Here is an 18,177-nt window from a genome sequence, read left to right on the forward strand (position 1 = left end):
AATACGGCAGAGGAGGTGTTTGAGACAGGGCAGAAGGGAATCCTGAGCACTGGTTTCTAGTGGCAGCCCAACATTGCAGAATCCCGTTCCTAAAGTTCAACAGAGCTGAACAAAGAAACACCACCATTGCCAGCTGAACCAAAAAGCTGCATTTTGGTGCCAATAAGAAGACAACAAGTCCTGTGTTCCCCAGGCACTGGGAGCAAGATTAGGAGCTGTGGGTGTACTGGGAGTGCTGAGAGGGGCATTGCAGAGTTGCTGGGAGCACAGGGGTATTGGGAGGGAGAATGAAAATCCCATGGATGTACTGGGAGCAATGGAGAGGCACTGGGAGGGGAAATAGGGAGCCCTTGGGGGTACTGGGAGCACAGTAGGGAGGGAATGGGGAAGTGTCTGAGAATTCTGGGAGCACTTGAATATGGAATGGGGAGCCATATATGCAATGGGGGTGAGGAAGCCCTTGGGGGTTTTGGGGGCATGGGGAGCTTTAGTGTCCCTGTGCTGCTTCACCCGTGACCCCCCACTTGTACCCTCCTACCCGTGAATGTTGGGCTCCAATGGGAGCAGTGCGGGAGACACACGTGTGTGACTGCCACATGATGGGGTTACCCCAGTACCCCCAGTGCTCCAAGTGCAACCAGTGCCCCAGTCCCATCCGTGCCCAGAGTGTCACAGCACATTCCCATAGATGTCCCCGCATTCCCGTGATTGCCCATGGGTTGCTGGCAGCTCCGCGTAGGTCACCTGGGGATCCTGGAGTGTGGTGGCACGGGGGGACACTGCGAGAGACACTGGCTATGGCCTCTGGGCAGGGGGACACTCATGGGTGACATGTCCCTCTGCGTGTGTCCCAGCCCGGACTCACCCCCCGTCTGCTTGGTGCTCACGACGTGGGTGTACAGCACCTCCCCCTCCTCTGGGGGGGCCGGGGGTTGCGGGGGGACCCTGAGGGAATAAATGGGATGTGTGGGTGGGAGTGGGAGGTCCTGGGGGTTGGGGTCAAAAGCCAGAGTTTGGTGTGAGCATCACACTCACCTTTTCTGCTGCTTCCTGTCAGCTGCAAATGAAACAGGGGAGGGGTGACTGTGGGGTCCTCAGGGATCCGAAACCTCTCAGGGATCCTCAAACCCCACTGCACCCTCAATATCCCCCAGCAACCCTGAGCTTCCTTGGTGACTCCAGAACCCCTGAACCACTCCAGTGCTCTGGACTTCCTCAGCCTCCAGAAGCTCAAGCCTGGCAGGGAGGGGACTCTCCAAATTCCTCCAGGATCACTGAAAGATTCCCTCAAATGCTTGCAAGGCCAACACCACTCCAAATCCTTCAGGTCCTTGAGCAAAGGTCCTGAGCACTCAGCACAGCCCATGGCAGGGACTGTGGATGCCATACCATTATCCCCACATTTAGGTGATCCCATAGCTCTCCCGGGGCCCCCATTGTCCCCATTGTCACTCACTCATGTTAATCCTCCGGTGCCAGCCCACAGCTCCACCCACGAGCAGGACCAGGAATAGGAGGCACCCGCCAAGGCCTGCAGCCACTGCTGGGGACAAAAGGGACACATCAGGGTCACCTGTCACTGCAGAGGTCCTGCAATCCCAGTGACCCCGTGTGACCTCACCTCTGTTCCAGTGTCCCTGTGGTGTCACAGGCACTGTGGGGACAGAGAAAGGGCTGAAGCCAGGAGGAGGGGCTGGCACACTGTGGCAGGGGATGAGGGAGTCTGCATGGTGGCACCTGGAGACAGAGGGGTTCCCTCACCCAGGACAATGTCCTCGTGGTGCTGGGGGTCATCATGTGGTGTGGTATGATGGCATGTGATGGATGAGGGGTGGAGGATGAGGATGAGGTGAGGGTGGGATGAGGGATGCTGTGTCCAAGGATGGGGATGGTTGTCACCTGGTGGTGGGGTGGATGGAATAGCATGGGTGGGATGTGATGGATGCCATGAGGCATATCAGCAGGGGCATCAAACCCAGTGCCAAGGGTCTCAGAGCCCTGGGAGGGTCACGTTCAGCAGGGGGAATGTGACCTGATGTGCAGTGGGGGATGTGACAGATGGGTTAGGGACGCATGGCTTGGATGTCCTGAGTGGGGACACTTGGAGCCAGATGGTCCCAGTTGCCCTGGTCTGTGACACCCAGTGGTGGGGGCTGTGAGCTGGGCTGGGCTGGGCTGGGACTGATGGGGGGGATGAGGTGGAATGGGAATGTGTGGAATCTGGGATGCTGTGGATAGGGTCACCCCCAGCCCAAGGGTCCTACTCACCCAGGACTGTGACGTTCAGTGTGGGGCTCTCGACCACATTGTTCCCGTCGCTGACTCGGCACTGGTACTGGCCGCTGTCATTGTACCCAACATGCCGAAACTCCAGGCGGGGGCCAGTGCTCAGCGGTGTCCCCAAGCCCCCCCAGTGCCAGGAGAAGGACAGGGGACCTGTTCCCATGGCCACCGTGCAGCTCAGCACCAGGTGGTCCCCAACTGCAACCTGTCCCCCGGGAGGCTGCACTGACAGGGACACCCCCGAGAGCGGGACCCCTGCAGGGGGACACAGGAGGGATTGGGGACATGGGAGGTGTGGGGGAAACCAGGGAGCAGTGAGGGAATCAGGGAGAGGGAGGATCAGAGAGGGGAGGGAGGAACCCAGTGAGGAAGAAGGTGGTTCGGAGACCGGGGGGGGGACACATGGAAAAGGTTGAAGGGAAGATTATGGCGATGCAGAAAAGGATGGTGGGACCTGTGGACAATGGAGGGACCCCAGCAATGGATGAAGGCAACAGGGAAAGCAATGCAGGGACCCAGGGAGAGAGCTGAGCACGGTGGCACACAGAGGGTTGAGCAGGGATGAGAGATTTCAGAGGGCTGTGGGGGCTCCCCGTGCCCATCCCCGCACTCACTGCGCACCGTGACGCCGAGCCGGGCGCTGCTCTTCCGCACGGCCCCCCCCTCGGAGCGCACCTCGCAGCTGTAATTCCCCGAGTGGGAGACCCCCACGGCGGGCACCAGGAGCTGCGGGGACCCCTGCGGGCCCCCCACCAACTGCCCGTCCCGGTAGAAGCGGTACCGGAGGGGGGCTGGGGGCCGCAGGGGGCTGGGGGTGCTGAGGCAGCTGAGATTGAGGGGAGACCCATCGATGAGCTCAGGGGGACCCTTCAGTGCCGGCACCGTGAAGAGCTCTGGGAAGGAGATACGGGTGAGAACTGTGACTCTCACTCCACTGAGAAGTGGCTTTGGACGTGTCAGGATATTGGGGTTCCAGCCGTGGGGGTGCTCACCGTGCACTATCACTGTCACCGGTGCTGACAGTGACGTTCCTGGTGCCACCCAGCCACCGCAGCGGTAGGTCCCGCTGTTGTGCAGCTCCAGGGGCGACAGGGAGAGCTCGGTGCCCCTGAGGGACCCCCTGAGATCCTTCTCGTCCTTGTAAAACTGCACCCTGGTGACAGGATTGTCCTGCCGGCTCCGGCAGCGCAGTGTCACCGTGTCCCCCTCCAGCAATGCCCCTGCTGACACCTGCAGCACCAGCGGCTCTGTGGGACAGGAGGGTCCCGTCACAATGAGGAGCCCGAGACAGGTCCAAAGTGGGTGCCCATGGCACTGGGGACATCTGGGTGGAGTGTCCACTGCACAGGAGGGTGCCAGGGACATCAGGAGCAGCCCCATGGCACAGTTGTCACCATGGGGGTCCCACCACACTGGGGTGTACTGGGATGCACTGGGATGTTTATGTATGGAGGGGACAGTTTCTGGCCACTCGAGGGGTGTGAGGCCACCCATGGCGTGGAGCCAGCCCAGACTTATCAGGAAACCAGTCTGATCATTTCAGATCCCCCCTCACCATTTGACACCACAACGAGGAGGCTGATCCCACTGCCGGGTCTGTGACATGTGTAGGTGCCACTCTCAGTGACAGTGAAGTTGTTGGGTCCCTCCTGCCGCCAGCGCCGCCCGTCCTTGTACCAGGTGGTGGCACCGGCGGTCCCCGAGCCCTGGCAGGTCAGTGTCACCCGGTCCCACAGCACCGCCGGCGTCCAGGGGGGCTCCACCAGCAGCTGGGTGCTCTTGGCACCTGCAGGTGACAGGGGACACCAGCCTGCCAGGGCCACCACGGGTCTGGGGACAGAAGGGCAGGGACATGGCATCCCCCGAGGACTCACCAGCGAGGCTGAGGATCTGGGCTGGAAGGGAGAAGGGACAGGGCTGGGTGGGGGTGGCCCTGCAGGGACAGCAGCACCTGGGGGACCTGGTGTGGTGTCTGTCCCCAAACTGTCCCCACAGGAACACTGATGCAGCATGGAGGTTTTGAGGACAAGAACACCTCGGTCACCCTGGGCTGAGGCAGGACATGGGGACACTGTGGACACCCCATGTGTGCACAGGTCACCTCCCCCAGCCCTACAGCACCTGTCCCCATGGCCACAGCCCCATGATCCTGTGGCCATGATCCCATTCCCATGGCACCTGTCCTCATGCCCCATCTGGATGGGATGTGGCCCTTGTCCCTGTCCCTGCATCCCTGTCTCCTTGTCCCTGTCACCATAGCTGCCCCAGCTCCAAGGTTCCTTTGGCCAGATCCTTGTCCTCACATCTCTGTCCCCCTGTTCCCATCCCCACATCCCAGTTCCCCTGTTCCTGTTCCCCCGTTCCTGTCTCCATGGCCACCCCATGACTCTGGTCACACTCAGGTCCATGCCCATGCCCTGGCTCTGCTGGCCTTGGGGACCTCAGGGGACCCCACAGCCCCCCTGTGCCCCCTCCCCACCACTCTCTGCCTCACCAGGGCCCATCCCCAGGGCGTCAGGCCTGTGCCTGGGGCACTCATCCCACAGGAGCAGTGCCACCTTCCCGGCCATCCCGGCGTCCCCGGTCATGGGCACTGGCTGTCACTTGCTCCTGGGGCCACCCGTCCCCTGGCTGGTGGCTCTTGGGATGAAGGGACAGGAAGCGAGGTCACGTCTCATCCTCATGTGTAGGTGGCCCTTGGTGGGGGCAGGGTGTGGACAGGATGGGGGCAGGGTGGGGACCTTGTGGGACATGGGAGTGATGGTGGGACATGTTGGGGACTGGATTTTGCCAGAATTTGGAGGCTGAGGTGTTGCAGGGGTTTAGGGTTGGGCAGACACCAAGGATGGGTGTCCAGGAGACTGTGGTTCCTGCGATGGGGTCCCATGGGATTAAGGTTCTCATGTGTTGAGTGGCTTCAGACTCAGGGATGAGAGTCGGGGAACAATGTGTCCTGAAAGGTTTTGTGACCATGGGATGGATCCCAGGGATGGGGGTCCCAGAGTGATGGTAAGTAAGGAATGAGGGTTCCATTGTTGGGTTCCCAGGGGAATGGGGGTGCCAGGGATGGTCAGTGGCTGGGTGTGCCCGTGGGGCACAGCTCCTTCCCTGGGTGCCTCAGATTTTGGGGTGATCCAGTGCTCAGTGCTGGGGTGCTCTTTTACTGGGCAGGCATCACCTGGGGGTCCTGGGTAGTCCTGCTTCTATGCCCTTCCCTGCTCTTGACTTTTTCCTCTCTTTATTTCTCTGTTTTCCTTATTTTCTTTACTTTTGTGCCATGCCTCCTCATCCCCAGTTCCTGAGGAGGACCTGAGCAGGGAACGGTTTAGGTGGAGCCCAGAGAGGGAGAAAAGAGGCTGAGGGGTGTGCAGGGAGGGTTGGTGAGACTGTGGGGAATTGGGGTGCCCACTGTGCCCCCCCCAACACTTTCACTTTCTCTCCCCAGCAGCAGAAGGAAGAGGCTGTTTGTGCTGAGAGTCACACAGGGGCAGGTTGTGTTCTGGGGGGCACATCCAGGGGGTCCTGTCTGAGGGGATCCTGTCCCAGGGGGACATCCTTCCCAAGAGGGTCCAGTCCTGGGGGATGGTGAATCTGGGGATTCCTGACTTCCCCATTCTCATTTGTCCCCTGTAGGATCTGAGCCAGCAAGAGCAGCTGGGGAATGGAGCCCCAGGCTGGAAGGAGCTCCCAAACTCCTGCTCCTTGAAGCCAGTGGCCATCCAAGTGTTGGGCCCAGCCATGGCCCAGCCCCAGTGCCCAGGGATGGGCATTGGCCAGCCCTGCTCTGGCCAGCCCCAGGTGGCAGCCAGGACCTGAGGCTTCCCCCTCCCCCTTGGCTTTGATTCTCGCAGCTTTCGAGCTGCTGCAAAGGTGAGAATTTTTTCTGTGGCCAAAAAAGGCCTGGCTGTGGTTTGCTCAGCCCTGCAAGAAGCAGAAAAAGCCAGTGTGAGCCCAAGCAGTGGCTCTGTGAGGCCCTTTGGTGGTTTTCAGAGCAGGGCTGGCTGGAAACTCCCCTGCAGGGGCAGCTGTGAGGGAACCAGTCCAGAAATGCATCAATTGATCATTTGGTGCCTGTCCCCAAGGCACTGAGAGAGCCCCAGAACTGCTGCAGACAACAGCAATCTGCTCAACAATCTTACCAGCTCCCTCCTCCTCCTTCCTGCCTTGCTGTGGGTAGCAGTGGCCGGATGCCCCCACACCCACCGGTGTCTCTCTGCCCTCTGCAACTGAAGAGGGAGAAAAAATTGAACTAAGGGTTCCTGGTTTGAGACAAGCACCAGGAGAGATGGCTCATCAAATCCTGCCACGGGAGAAACAGGCTCACAATCAGCGATTTTCATTGAATTTATTGCTGATAAGATCAGAGCAGGATAGGGAGAAGTCAAAAAACCCTTCTTAACACACAAACTCATTCCCAGGCTCTCCTCTCTCCATCTGCACAAGGAATTGGCAATGGGTTCCAGGGCAGTTCAGCACAGGATTTTTCTGCCGCTGCTCAGCCAAGGTGGGGTCCCTGTTTTCCAGGGAGAACCTTCTCCAGGGACTTGTCCAGCACGAGTCCTTCCCATGGGCTGCAGCTCTGTCCGAAGTGCTCCAGCAGGGGATTCCCACGGGATCACAGCCCCTTTCGGCACCCCCTGCTCTGCCAGGGGCTCCTGCAGGGTTGCAGGGGGGTCTCTGCTCCCCGGGGACCCCCACGGGCTGCCAGGGAATCTCCGGAGCCCCTCATGCCCCTCCTTCCTCCCTGCAGGGCTGTTCCTCTCGCAGCCTCGGGCTCCTCTTGGCTGCAGGAATTTCATCTCTGCCATCCCTTGGATTTGCCCTTCCCAGCTTCTGGAGCTTCCACACCCACCCCCTGCCCTCTATCCCATATCTGCTCCAGGACATCCCGTGAGTCCCGGGAGCTGCTGGGGAAGCTGCCTGGCAATAGTCACTCCCGACATGTCACGACAGTGGCTTCGGGCACGCTGTCACGATGGGCTCAGACACATCCCAGCCGTTGGTTCCATCACATTGTGACAGTCGGCTCAGGGACATTGTCACACCTCCCACACTCTACGACAGCGCCGCCACTGGCAGTGCTATGGCAGCCGCGGCTGCTGGCACAGGGTCCCGGTCCCTCCGTGCCGGGGGCTCGTCCCCCTCCGTCAGCAGCTTCACCCACTGGGATTCCCGTCCGTCATTCCCAAGGTCTCTCCCCTAGGGATCTCAGCTGGGATCTCCCTCTGACCCCCAATCCCTCCGGCCCCTTCTGTCCTGCCCCTGAGGGTCCAGAGCTCCTCCCAGGATCAGTGAGTGTTCAGGGAGAGCTGAGTGTGGGGGTTTTGGATCCCTCACATCATCCTTTCCCAAACAGCACTAACACCAGCAGCCCCATTGTGACCCTTCAGGATGTGCCTAAAGATCCTAAGGGATCACACCCTCCATCACATACAAACCAAAGACCACCAGAATCATCACCGAGGACTTGATCTGGGACCTCATGTAAGACTGTGCCTGAATCCTGAGGGGTTTTGGGGAATGGCTGTCAGTGCAGCATCCCAGAATCTCTGGGAGCAGGGATTGGCTGTGTGCCCTGGCCACCCCTGGGAATCCTTCCCCCTGTATCCCAGCCTGGTGCCACTTGCACCATACTTTCCCTTCCTGCCTTGCCCCAAAACGAGAGAGCCAGGTCCCCACGGCTTCACCAGTGATTCCTGCATTGCTCTGGTCTGGCTTGGTGGCCAAGTGGGCAGCTCAGGCAGCCTAGGGAACACCAAGAGCTGTTGGGGTCTCTGTGCCACTGAGCTCCTTCTTTGTGCTCCCCAGCATTTCTCCAGGAGAAGCCTCAACTATGTCTCATAATTGGAGAAAAGGAACTTGAGAGAGTCAAGGAATCAACTCAAGCCCCAACTATTGTGGAGCACTGGGACAGGCTGAAGACCCTGAAAGCCAGACAGGATGCTGGTTTTGTGGGCATCTCCCCTCCTGCTTGTTGGCATCTCCTCCTTTTCCTGCTCTGCATCTGGGTTTGAGGGGTGGTGACTTCAACAAGGGGGTCCCTTTTGGCCCTCATGTTTTGGGGTACAGGGGAGGCTGCAAGACTCAGAGCTGGGCAGCATCCCTGGAATTGAGCCCATCACTCCCAGGCTTCCAAGGACACAGGGTGTCAGCCCAGAGCTGTGGGAAGGGGTGCCCATGGCTGTGCCAGGTCTCCAGGAGCCCATCATGTCCCCACTTGGTGCCGGGAATGCGGCACCTGAAGCGTGACCCCTGCGAGCCCTCGGGAAGGTGCACAGGATTGGGCAGCACTCTCTGTCCTGTGGGAGCCCAGGGCGTACCCCTGGCCTCCTGGGTGGTCTCAAAACGCTCCTGGCAAGGGTCTCAACGACTCTGAGTGAGACCCTGGTGTCCCAGGTGCTGAATTCTAACCCCTGGGGGAAGTTGTCAGCACAAGGATGATGGAAACAAGCTGCCAAAATTAGTAAAGTGTAAATTAGATTGTTAGAACATAGATAAATAGACTTTTGGGAATGTTTATGAAAAGGGACACGTGGCCAAGATGGAGAATTTGGGGGGTGGGCACCTTTTCCTCCTTCTTCTCCTTGTCATCCATGTTGGGCGACACGTTGGCACTTTTGGATTGGATGGGGTCAGGGCTGGACCATTTAATAAAATTGTATTGTATTGGGAAAATTTTGTAAACATGTAATACGTAGTACTAACTAAATAAGATAAGCCCTGCCTTCACCAGGCAGATTCCACCATGGGTGCCAGGCTGAGCAGACCACTGCTGGCCAGGCAAAAAGTCCCAGAGATAAGAAATAGTAAACAATCCTTGGGAAAAGAGAAAACCATCTCCGGCAATCTCTCTTCGGCAGCTTCAGAGAAAACCAGGGTTTGAACCATCTTCGTGTTCCTCTGGGGTGATCTCAGGGCAAAGGAGAAACCCCAGATTGGGACATGTCCCTGCAGTAAGCCCTGAAAAAGGCCCAGATAGAGGAGAAGAGAAAGGCAGAACTGGAGGATGAGAGAGACCATCGGAGACATGTGGAAGAGGAGGAGTAGCAGGAGGAGCAGAAGCTGTGATGAGGATGAGGCTGGAGCAGGAGGAAGAGATGCAGGAACTGAACATGGTAGGGCCAGCGCTCCCTGCTGTCACCTGGCCCTGACTGAGTCTCCCCTGCTGCTTGTGCTCCCAGCTCTTCCTCTTCTTCCCCTGCCCTCCCGTCTCCTGGGTCCCAGTGCAGCTTCGAGCCACATTCACCTCTTGTCTCCACAGCTGTTCCTCAGTTCCAAGTACAACATGATCTAGGACAAGCAAGTGCTGGAGAAGCGAATGATCCACAAAAAAACTGGCAGAGAAGGAGAAGTGCCTGGGCAACATGTTTGAAATGGAGTGGGAGAAGGGCATGGAAGTGCAGGAGGAGCTGGAGCGCTGCAGGAAGCAGGAGCTGATCAGGTGGGCAGAAGGCTCCCTCTTGCCCATGGAGGCATCTGGCCCATTCCAGCCACACCAGCCCTGTCCATGCAGCGTTTCCACGATGGGGAGCTGGTTGGATTCAGAGGGAACCCTTCTGCTCTCGTATTCCCAGAGCCAGGCAGCACATTGTGAAGCAGATGGAGCAGAATGCAGAGGAGCGAGCACTGAGGGCTGAGGATCTGTACCAGGAGGGCCAGAGGCAGCTGGAGCGCCTGGAGCAGAGGAAGAGGGAGGAAAGGAAGGTGGGAGCAGGGAATGGGGGGGCTTCAGGGAGGTTTTTGTCCCGTCTCTGAGGATCTCTTCAGGCGTGCGACCTCCCCAGAGAGGGCATGAAGGTGGTAAAAAGTCTAGTTCTCTCAGAGGCACCGGCAAGAAAGCAGCTTGAGATGATCTTGTGTTGTTTCAGGGATGTTTATTTATCTTATCTTCAAAATGTTTCTGCCAGCCCAGCACAGGTCCTCTCTTCAGGTCGACCATAGCAGAAGGTCCCCTGGGAGGGCTGTGCTAAGGCCTTTGTACTCTAACCTATGTATACAATATTTACAATTTTTCCCCAATGCCATGCAACCTCTTTACAATGTCCAGTTCTTTCCCCATCCAATCTGTGGTTCCCAGGGTGCAACTTCAGCATGGATGACACGAAGAAGAAGGAGGAAGAAGCCCACCACACCCAGAATGCTCCATCTTGGCCACATGGCCCTTAAGATAAACAATCTAAAAACCTACTTATACTACATTCTAACATTCTAATTTACACTCTACTCATCATTATTTTCTGTGTCTCTTCTCTCAATGTGGGCAGATTCTCCCAAGGAGCCAAATCCAGCCCCTGCAGCTACTGGGCAGCACTCAGGGGTCTCTGAGGGGTCTGCCAGGGGGGGTTTTGCATCTTCAAAGGAGCCAAGGAAAAACTCTGGACTCCCACAGTTTTCATCTGGCTGGAAATAGATTAGCAGTGCTGGATCAGCCACACTCAGGGAGTGGGAACAGCAGGCAGCAGAATCAGAGCTCTGGTCCTATGGGGACTTGGTGGCATTCTCTGGAGGTGGCTCAAAGCCTCCCTGCCCTGAGTGAGGAGAAGGAGGAGGGAGCACTCAGGAGGGGCTGCAGGAGCTGTCCTGGGGCTCTGTCCCACACCCTGGGGCTCTGTCCCATCCTGGGGCTCTGTCCCACTCCAGAGCTTAGTCCCACACCCTGGGATTCTCTCCCACCCAGTGGCTCTGTCCTGCCCTTGGGCTCTGTCCCACACCCTGGGACTCTGTCCCGGCCTTGGTGTCTGTCCCACCCTTGGACTCTGCCCCTTCCTGTGGATCTGTCCTCCTTAGGAGAGCTGTGCTGCCTTGGAGGCAGAGCAGGAAAAAGCTGTACCTGGAGAAGGAGGAGCTGGCTTAGTTTGAGGGCCAAGGGCTGTTTGTAGCTGTGCCTGGTGCTTGTCATGGTGCTGCAGGGTGCTGGTTATCGCACCCTGTCGCCACACCTGTGTCATGGGGCCACGATCTCCACACACAATAGTCCACAAATCTCCCCACCTTTTGGCCAGAGGCCACTCGATTTGGAAAAGGACTATAAAAAGTGACTTTCCCCAAACTGACTTTGAAATCTCTTTCACCCCAACAGATTGAAGATGCATCTCATCTCATTTCGTTGGATGGCCACGAGGATGCATCCCGTCTGTTGGTAGCTATATCCCATCCTTTCTCTCTCTCTCCGCTTTTATCTCTCTCTCTCTCTATCGCAAAACTTGATTGTTAGCATGCAAAAAACTGTATTACTGCTTTCCGCTAATCAAACCTGAGTCTCTTGCTTTTGTCTTTTGCACCCTGGGGTCAAATGAACAATCATGACTCTCGCTTGGATTGAGTGGATCGTGACAGGGGGGTCTGCAGGAGCAGCCCCTGGAGCCAGGGAGTGTCCTGGAGTGGTGCTGGCAGAGCCAAAGCAACAGACAAGGGTTCTCATAGTTGCCCCAGAGGGAAGCCCAGCACTGTCCCCTATTTGGGCAGGATGCTCTGAGGGCCAAGAGGAACCAAGAGGCTGCAGACTGGGAATGGCGGTGGTGGGAGACAGAGAAGACACAGAGGAAGGTGGGATGGAACAGCAGCTGAGGCCCAGAGGAACAGCACTTGGCCCATGAAGACGAAGCAGGATCACCAGGAATTTCAGAGGGTGCTCAGGTGAGGTACATGGGACTGAGGGATGGCTCAGGCAGTGGCCAAGAAGGCTCCCAGTTCCAGCTGGTGTCTCTGGGTGCTCCAGTACCAGCCCAGGTGCTGTGCCAGGTGTGGGGGCTGTGGCAGGGTCCCTGAGGCATCCCAGCTCTCCCACAGGGCCTACCAGGAGCAGCTGCAGCAGGAGAAGCTGCAGCAGGAGCAGAGGGAGCTCTGGCAGTGCGCCCGTGACCAAGATGTGTGGTGGCAGATCCAGGAGCTGCGGCGGCGGCGGCAGCGCGAGCGGGCGGCTGTCACTGAGGAGGGTCGGCAGCAGGAGCAGGAGATCCGGCAGCGCAGCCAGTGCCTTGCCCAGCTCAGGCAGCAGAAGTGTGGGAGCCCAGGGCTTACCCCTGGCCTCCTTGGGGGGTCGCAAAACCCCCCTGGTGAGGGTCTCAAAGGCTCTGACTGAGATCCTGGTGTCACAGGTGCTGAATTCTAACCCCTGGGGGAAGTTGTCAGTACAAGGAGAATGGAAACAAGCTGCCAAAATTAGTAAAGTGTAAATTAGATTGTTAGAACGTAGATAAATAGGTTTTTTTGAATGTTTATGATAAGGGACACGTGGCCAAGATGGAGAATTTGGGGAGTGGACACCTTTTCCTTCTTCTTCTCCCTGTCATCCATGTTGGGTGACACGTTGGCACTTTTGGACTGGATGGGGTCAGGGCTGGACCATTTAATAAAATTGTATTTTATTGGGAAAATTTTGTAAACATGTAATACGTAGTACTAACTAAATAAGATAAGCCGTGGCTTCACCAGGCAGATTCCACCATGGGTGCCAGGCTGAGCAGACCACTGCTGGCCAGGCAAAAAGTCCCAGAGATATGAACAATAAACAATCCTTGGGAAAAAAGAAAACCGTCTCTGGCAGTCTCTCTTTGGCAGCTTCAGAGAAAACCATGGTTTGAACTACCTTCGTGTTCCTCTGGGGTGATCTCAGGGCAAAGGAGAAACCTCAGACTGGGACACCTGGTGTCCCTGGGTGGACATTGACATCTGGCATCCCCCTGGGTGGGCAGTGACATCTGATATCCCTGGATGCGCCGCAGCCCACAAAGGTGCGTGCGGACCACCAGAAGGGCAAGCTCAAGAAGATGTACCAAGATGGAGGAGACCCATCTTGGCAGAGACATTTGGCACAGACCCTGGTGGATCCTTGTAGCCTGCAAAGGCAGGTACAGACCCTAGAAGACCGAGCTTCAGAAGAGGCATGCTGTTGAAGAGGATTGCAGAGGCCATCTCTGGCCTTCTGCCGAGAAAAGCCGAGTTCCAGACCCGAGTCGGAGAGGAGGTGTCCTGGGAAGCCTCGCTGCTGTGCACTGCTGGTCGGTTTCAGAAACCTTCGAATCAATTTTGCTTTTGGGTAAGATGGTTCAGAATGAGACACATCATGGGATTCCCACCTAGCCATGAGCAGGGGGAGGGAGGTTTATGGCTGCCTTGCTATCAGCAGGCGAATAAAGCAATTCAAGTCCCTCAGATACTGGGGGAAGAGACACATCATAGGACTCTCACCTAGCCATGAGCAGGGGGAGGGAAGTTTATTACTGCCTTGCCAGCAGCAGGTGGTTCAGCAAAGGCCTTGCCAGCAGCAAGGTCAGGGAAAAAGTAAGTTAGAAATATTTCCAAGTGACTTACAGAACTTAGATTTTTGCTACTTCACCCCTTCAGAAACCCTGACCCCAGAAGGCGGGAGGGTGCTACAGGCCACTCCCCGAGCTGTGGGGGACAGAGGGGAGGGGGACGGGACCATGAAAAAGTGCGGACTCGGTGTGTTTAGCCGCAGGGATGTCCAGGGAGAGGCAACCTGTGGCGGCGACCGGGACGCAGAAAGACAGGACCATGTGGGCGGCTCTCAGCCCAAAGGGGGAGAGAGCGGCAGCCTTCACACTGATCGGTAAAATAACAGGGAAAAAGTGCGGGTTCGGTGCATTCAGCTGCAGAGGTGTCCAGGAAGAGGCAACCTGCGAGAGCAGCCGGGACGCAGAGAAGCAAGAAATGCGAAAAAACACAGACAGACCTGTCTCCAGCCCATTGCCAAGGGCCGAGTGCCAGCTATCCTGAGGGAAACTTCGGAGGGAACCAGCTACTAGATAGTTCGATTAGTCTTTCGCCCCTAGACCCGGGTCGAACAACCAATTTGCACATCAGGACTGCTATGGACCTCCACCAGAGTTTCCTCTGGCTTCGCCCTGCCCAGGCATAGCTCACCATCTTTCGAGTCCTAGCACGGATGCTCAGGCTCCACCTCCCCGGCCCCGCGAGGGGGCGGCAGGCGAGACGGGCCAGTGGTGCGCCCGGGGCTGCCAGGCGCGACACACGCCCCAGGATCTCACCTCAGAGGGCGCGTGCCGGCCCTCACCTTCATTGCGCCACGGGCTTTCGACACCAGCCCCTGACTCGCGCACGTGCTAGACTCCTTGGTCCGTGTTTCAAGATGGGTCGGGTGGGTAGCCGACATCGCCGCGGAACCCGGGCGCCCAAGCGCGGCCCGTGAGCCTGGCCCGGCGGCGCCGCGCGGTTGGGGCGCACTGAGGACAGTCCGCCCCGGTTGACAGCGGAGCCGGGGGCCGGTGGGCCCGGCCCCCGCACCCCCGCGCGTAACGCCGCGCTGCGAGGACGCCGCCCCCCGCGGACGGGAAGGCGACGCCCCCCGCCACGACTCCGCCGACAGGGGGGGAGGAGGGCGCGGCGGCGGTCCTCTCCCTCAACCCCGGGATTCGGCGAGACCTGCTGCCCGGGGGCTCTAACACCCACCGCCGCTCGTGCGGCGCCGGGCCACCTGCCCACCGGAGGCTTTCCCAGCCGACCTGGAGCCGATCGCGGCGCACCGCCGTGGAGGAAATGCGCCCGGCCAGGGCTGGGCCGGTCCTGCGCCGGCCAGCCCCCCCCGGCCCGCCCCCGCGGGCGGGTGCTTGGGGCACGGAGGGGGGACGGAGGCGAGGATCTGTTGAACCCGCGCCGGCTGACTACAACTTGCCTGGTTGAATCCTCCGGGCGGACTGCGCGGGCCCCACGCGTTTACCTCTTAACAGTTTCACGCCCTCTTGAACTCTCTCTTCAAAGTTCTTTTCAACTTTCCCTTACGGTACTTGTTGGCTATCGGTCTCGTGCTGGTATTTAGCCTTAGATGGAGTTTACCACCCACTTTGGGCTGCATTCCCAAGCAACCCGACTCCGAGAAGCCCCGGGCCCGGCGCGCCGGGGGGCCGCTACCGGCCTCACACCGTCCGCAGGCTGTGGCCTCGATCACAAGGACTTGGGTCCCCTGAGAGCGCCGCCGGGGAGGGGGGCTTCTGTACGCCACATGTCCCGCGCCCCCCGCGGGGCGGGGGTCCGGCGCTGGGCTTTTCCCTCTTCGCTCACCGTTACTGAGGGAATCCTCGTTAGTTTCTTTTCCTCCACTGACTAATATGCTTAAATTCAGCGGGTCGCCACGTCTGATCTGAGGTTGCAAGACCAGAGTTGTGCCGCCACACCGCCCCCCCGCCTCGGCGCCCGCGCGGCTCTTCCCCCATGCGAGGGATGGAGCGCGCGCCGGCACGGGTGGGGTGGACCGGCCGGATGGCCGGTTTTCTCTCCGCCTTCCCCCGCTACACGCGCTACCCCCCAACCCCAGCTTGTGCCCGCGGCGCCAGCGGAAGAGAGAAGAGGTGTGAGAGAGAGAGACAGGATGGAGACGGAGACTCTCATCCCGGAGACGAGAACCGAAGAGGAGCAGGGCAGAGACAGTCCTGACCGGGGGTGTTACACCGTGCACCGTGGGGCGGCACTCAGCGACCTCTTGCGAGGAGAGAAAGCCGACGGCTTGCCGACGCGCCGGGGGATGACGACAGAGGGTGGAGCGGGGAGGGCGGTCGGGGAAGGAGGAGGCCCGGGGGTTCACCCCCGTCCCCGGCGCTCGCGCCTCGCGTGCGTGCGGCAGCATGGCACGGTACCCGCTGGGTACCCACCCACAGACAGCCGCCCTCACAGGGTGGAGCCCGGGGGCGAGGCCCGCGCCTCACCTCCCCCGCTCGCCCTCTCTCTCTCTCTCTCGCCCTTCTCTCTCTGGGTCCCACGGCACGGCGCCTTAGACGCCGTCGCTCTCTTCTCCCTGGCCACCGCCGCCTCACACCGCAGCACGGCCCCGGGCCAAGGACGAGCTCCACCCCAGCGGCTCGTTCCGGGAGCGGGGAGCTACGGAGCGCTCCCCGAGTCTGCATTTAGGGGGACGAAGGCCCTGCGCGGCAACGAGGACGACGACGACGATGACGACGATGACGAAGCCCGCACCAAGCCGCAGGGAAAAAGAGGTGGCCCCCGGACGGCTATTGATTGTCACGCGACGCTCAGATAGGCGTAGCCCCGGGAGGAACCCGGGGCCGCAAGTGCGTTCGAAGTGTCGATGATCAATGTGTCCTGCAATTCACATTAATTCTCGCAGCTAGCTGCGTTCTTCATCGACGCACGAGCCGAGTGATCCACCACTAAGAGTTGTCTGGCTTTCGGCACCGACCCCACGCGCGCGGAGGGGCCGGGACTGCTCGCGCGGAGCGGCCCCTTCGTTTCGGTAGGGAGGCGAGGGCGCGTGCCCTGCTTCGACTGTATGAGCACACACACGGTTTAACGGAGGAGAGGAAAAAAAACCGTAAACCCCACGTTACGCTCCGAAGGCCGGCAAAAAGGCGGGAGGATGCGCGCCCCCGACCGCCTCCCCGCGCAAGGGGAGACGCCGCCTCGGCTGCCGATCTTCGGAGGCGGCCCAGGCGCCCGGGCTCGACCCGACCTTTGAACGGAGAAAGCCGGCACGGCAACGCCACCGACCTCCGAGGAACGGCGGCCCGCCCAGCCTTGCTCATGGGACGATGCGCATTCACGGCTGGGGGTGCCGCCACCGGCCCCCGCTCGCGCTCACCCGCATTTGACCGCTCCGCGGAGGACCCGCAGAGCACCACCGCGCCAGCCACGCAGCCGGACTCTTCCCAGCGGCCTTACGAGGCCCGAGACGCCAAGGCAGCGACTACCGCTCCGCCGGCGCAACCCCTGCGCGGGATTGCTCTCCCGCCGGAAGGCGAGAGTCCGGCAGCCGCACTCCGACACCGGCGGCCGGAGGCGGGCGCCGCTGAGACCCGAGCCGGCATCGCGAGTGCCCGAGGCCCGCCGGTCGGCGAGACCCTACCGCCTCCTCGGCCGCACTCCCGGGCACCGGCGCCGCTGCTTCGCACCGCCGGGACCCTCTTCCGCGGGCACGCGCCCTGCGGCAGGCGTACAGCACTGGGCCGGGGGGCAACGCCTGCCCCCTTCGCTTTCACTCGGGGACCAGGCACAGAAGCGCCCCCGCGGCCGTCGCCGCACGCCTCCCTTTGGCCCACACGCGGCCCCGAAGGGGAGACGGGGAAGCGACGGGAAGGGCCTGGGCTGGGACGGCCGCGGGCCACGGCAGGCACCTTCCAGCAGACCGTCCCCCCGGAGGGGACACTCACCGAGCGGCGCCGCCGCCGCTCAGCACGGGGACGCCCGCGCTCGCCGGGCCTCCAGCAACGGAGGGACCGCCGAGCGCTAACCCGGGGACGGCAGAGCAGTCGAGACAGGGTTGGCCAGCGGCCGGCAGCCATCGCCACGTTCGAAGAGAAGGCCATTGAGGGAAGAGGCACGGTCGCGGCCTGACGCGGCCAAGAGGAGAGAGTGCGGCAGGCCCCGGCGGCCGCAACCCCGCAGCTCAGGGTAGGTGGCAGAGGGCGCGCGCCCTCAGCCGGAATCGCCCCATGTTGACACCGGTGGGTTGGCCCCGTGGCCGATCGCGCATGCTGCGGCCTCTCCGCCGAGGCCGGGCTGCAGGGGGGGGGGGGCAGGGCGCCCCTCTCCGGCATGGCTGCCCCTGCGCGCGGCCGCACGGCGGGGACGCCGACATAACAGCAAGGAGCGCGCGGCCAGTCGCGACGGACACCGCCGCAGGGGGATCGGCGGGAGTAGCTGCCCACCCGCTCCGACTGGCGCCGCACCACCGCCCGCGGCACCCGCTATTGCCACCACCACCGCTGTCGCCATGGCGGGGCGTGCCGTGCCGCCCAAGTCTTTAAACCTCCGCCCAGCCCGGCGGGCCCCCCCCACTTTCGCCCCCAACTGACGTGTGACGACGCCGAGGGAACTCGGGGTGGGGGGGGAAACCGCTGAGGCGCGGAGCTCTAGGTACCTGACCCTGGGGCGAGGGAAACGACCTGCATGGCCCTGCCAGGG

General features: G+C 60.4%; 1 long non-coding RNA gene and 1 pseudogene across 2 annotated transcripts; one reads left to right on the forward strand and one right to left on the reverse strand.

The window, feature by feature from the left end:
* Positions 1-668: 668 nt before the first annotated feature.
* On the reverse strand, positions 669-1,514 carry LOC306815736. Its single transcript, XR_013777454.1, has 4 exons — positions 1,457-1,514; positions 1,036-1,057; positions 866-945; positions 669-779 (listed from the first exon to the last, which is right to left on the reverse strand). It is a non-coding gene; the product is annotated as an uncharacterized lncRNA (long non-coding RNA).
* Positions 1,515-7,258: 5,744 nt separating this feature from the next.
* Positions 7,259-14,373, forward strand: LOC306815735 (annotated as a pseudogene). Its single transcript has 7 exons — positions 7,259-7,457; positions 8,092-8,234; positions 9,238-9,398; positions 9,545-9,724; positions 9,858-9,987; positions 12,164-12,284; positions 14,159-14,373. The product of its transcript is annotated as an uncharacterized misc_RNA (transcript).
* Positions 14,374-18,177: the final 3,804 nt, after the last annotated feature.

This window comes from Erithacus rubecula (assembly GCF_903797595.1).
Source record: "Erithacus rubecula genome assembly, contig: scaffold_205_arrow_ctg1, whole genome shotgun sequence".
Lineage (NCBI taxonomy): Eukaryota > Metazoa > Chordata > Aves > Passeriformes > Muscicapidae > Erithacus > Erithacus rubecula.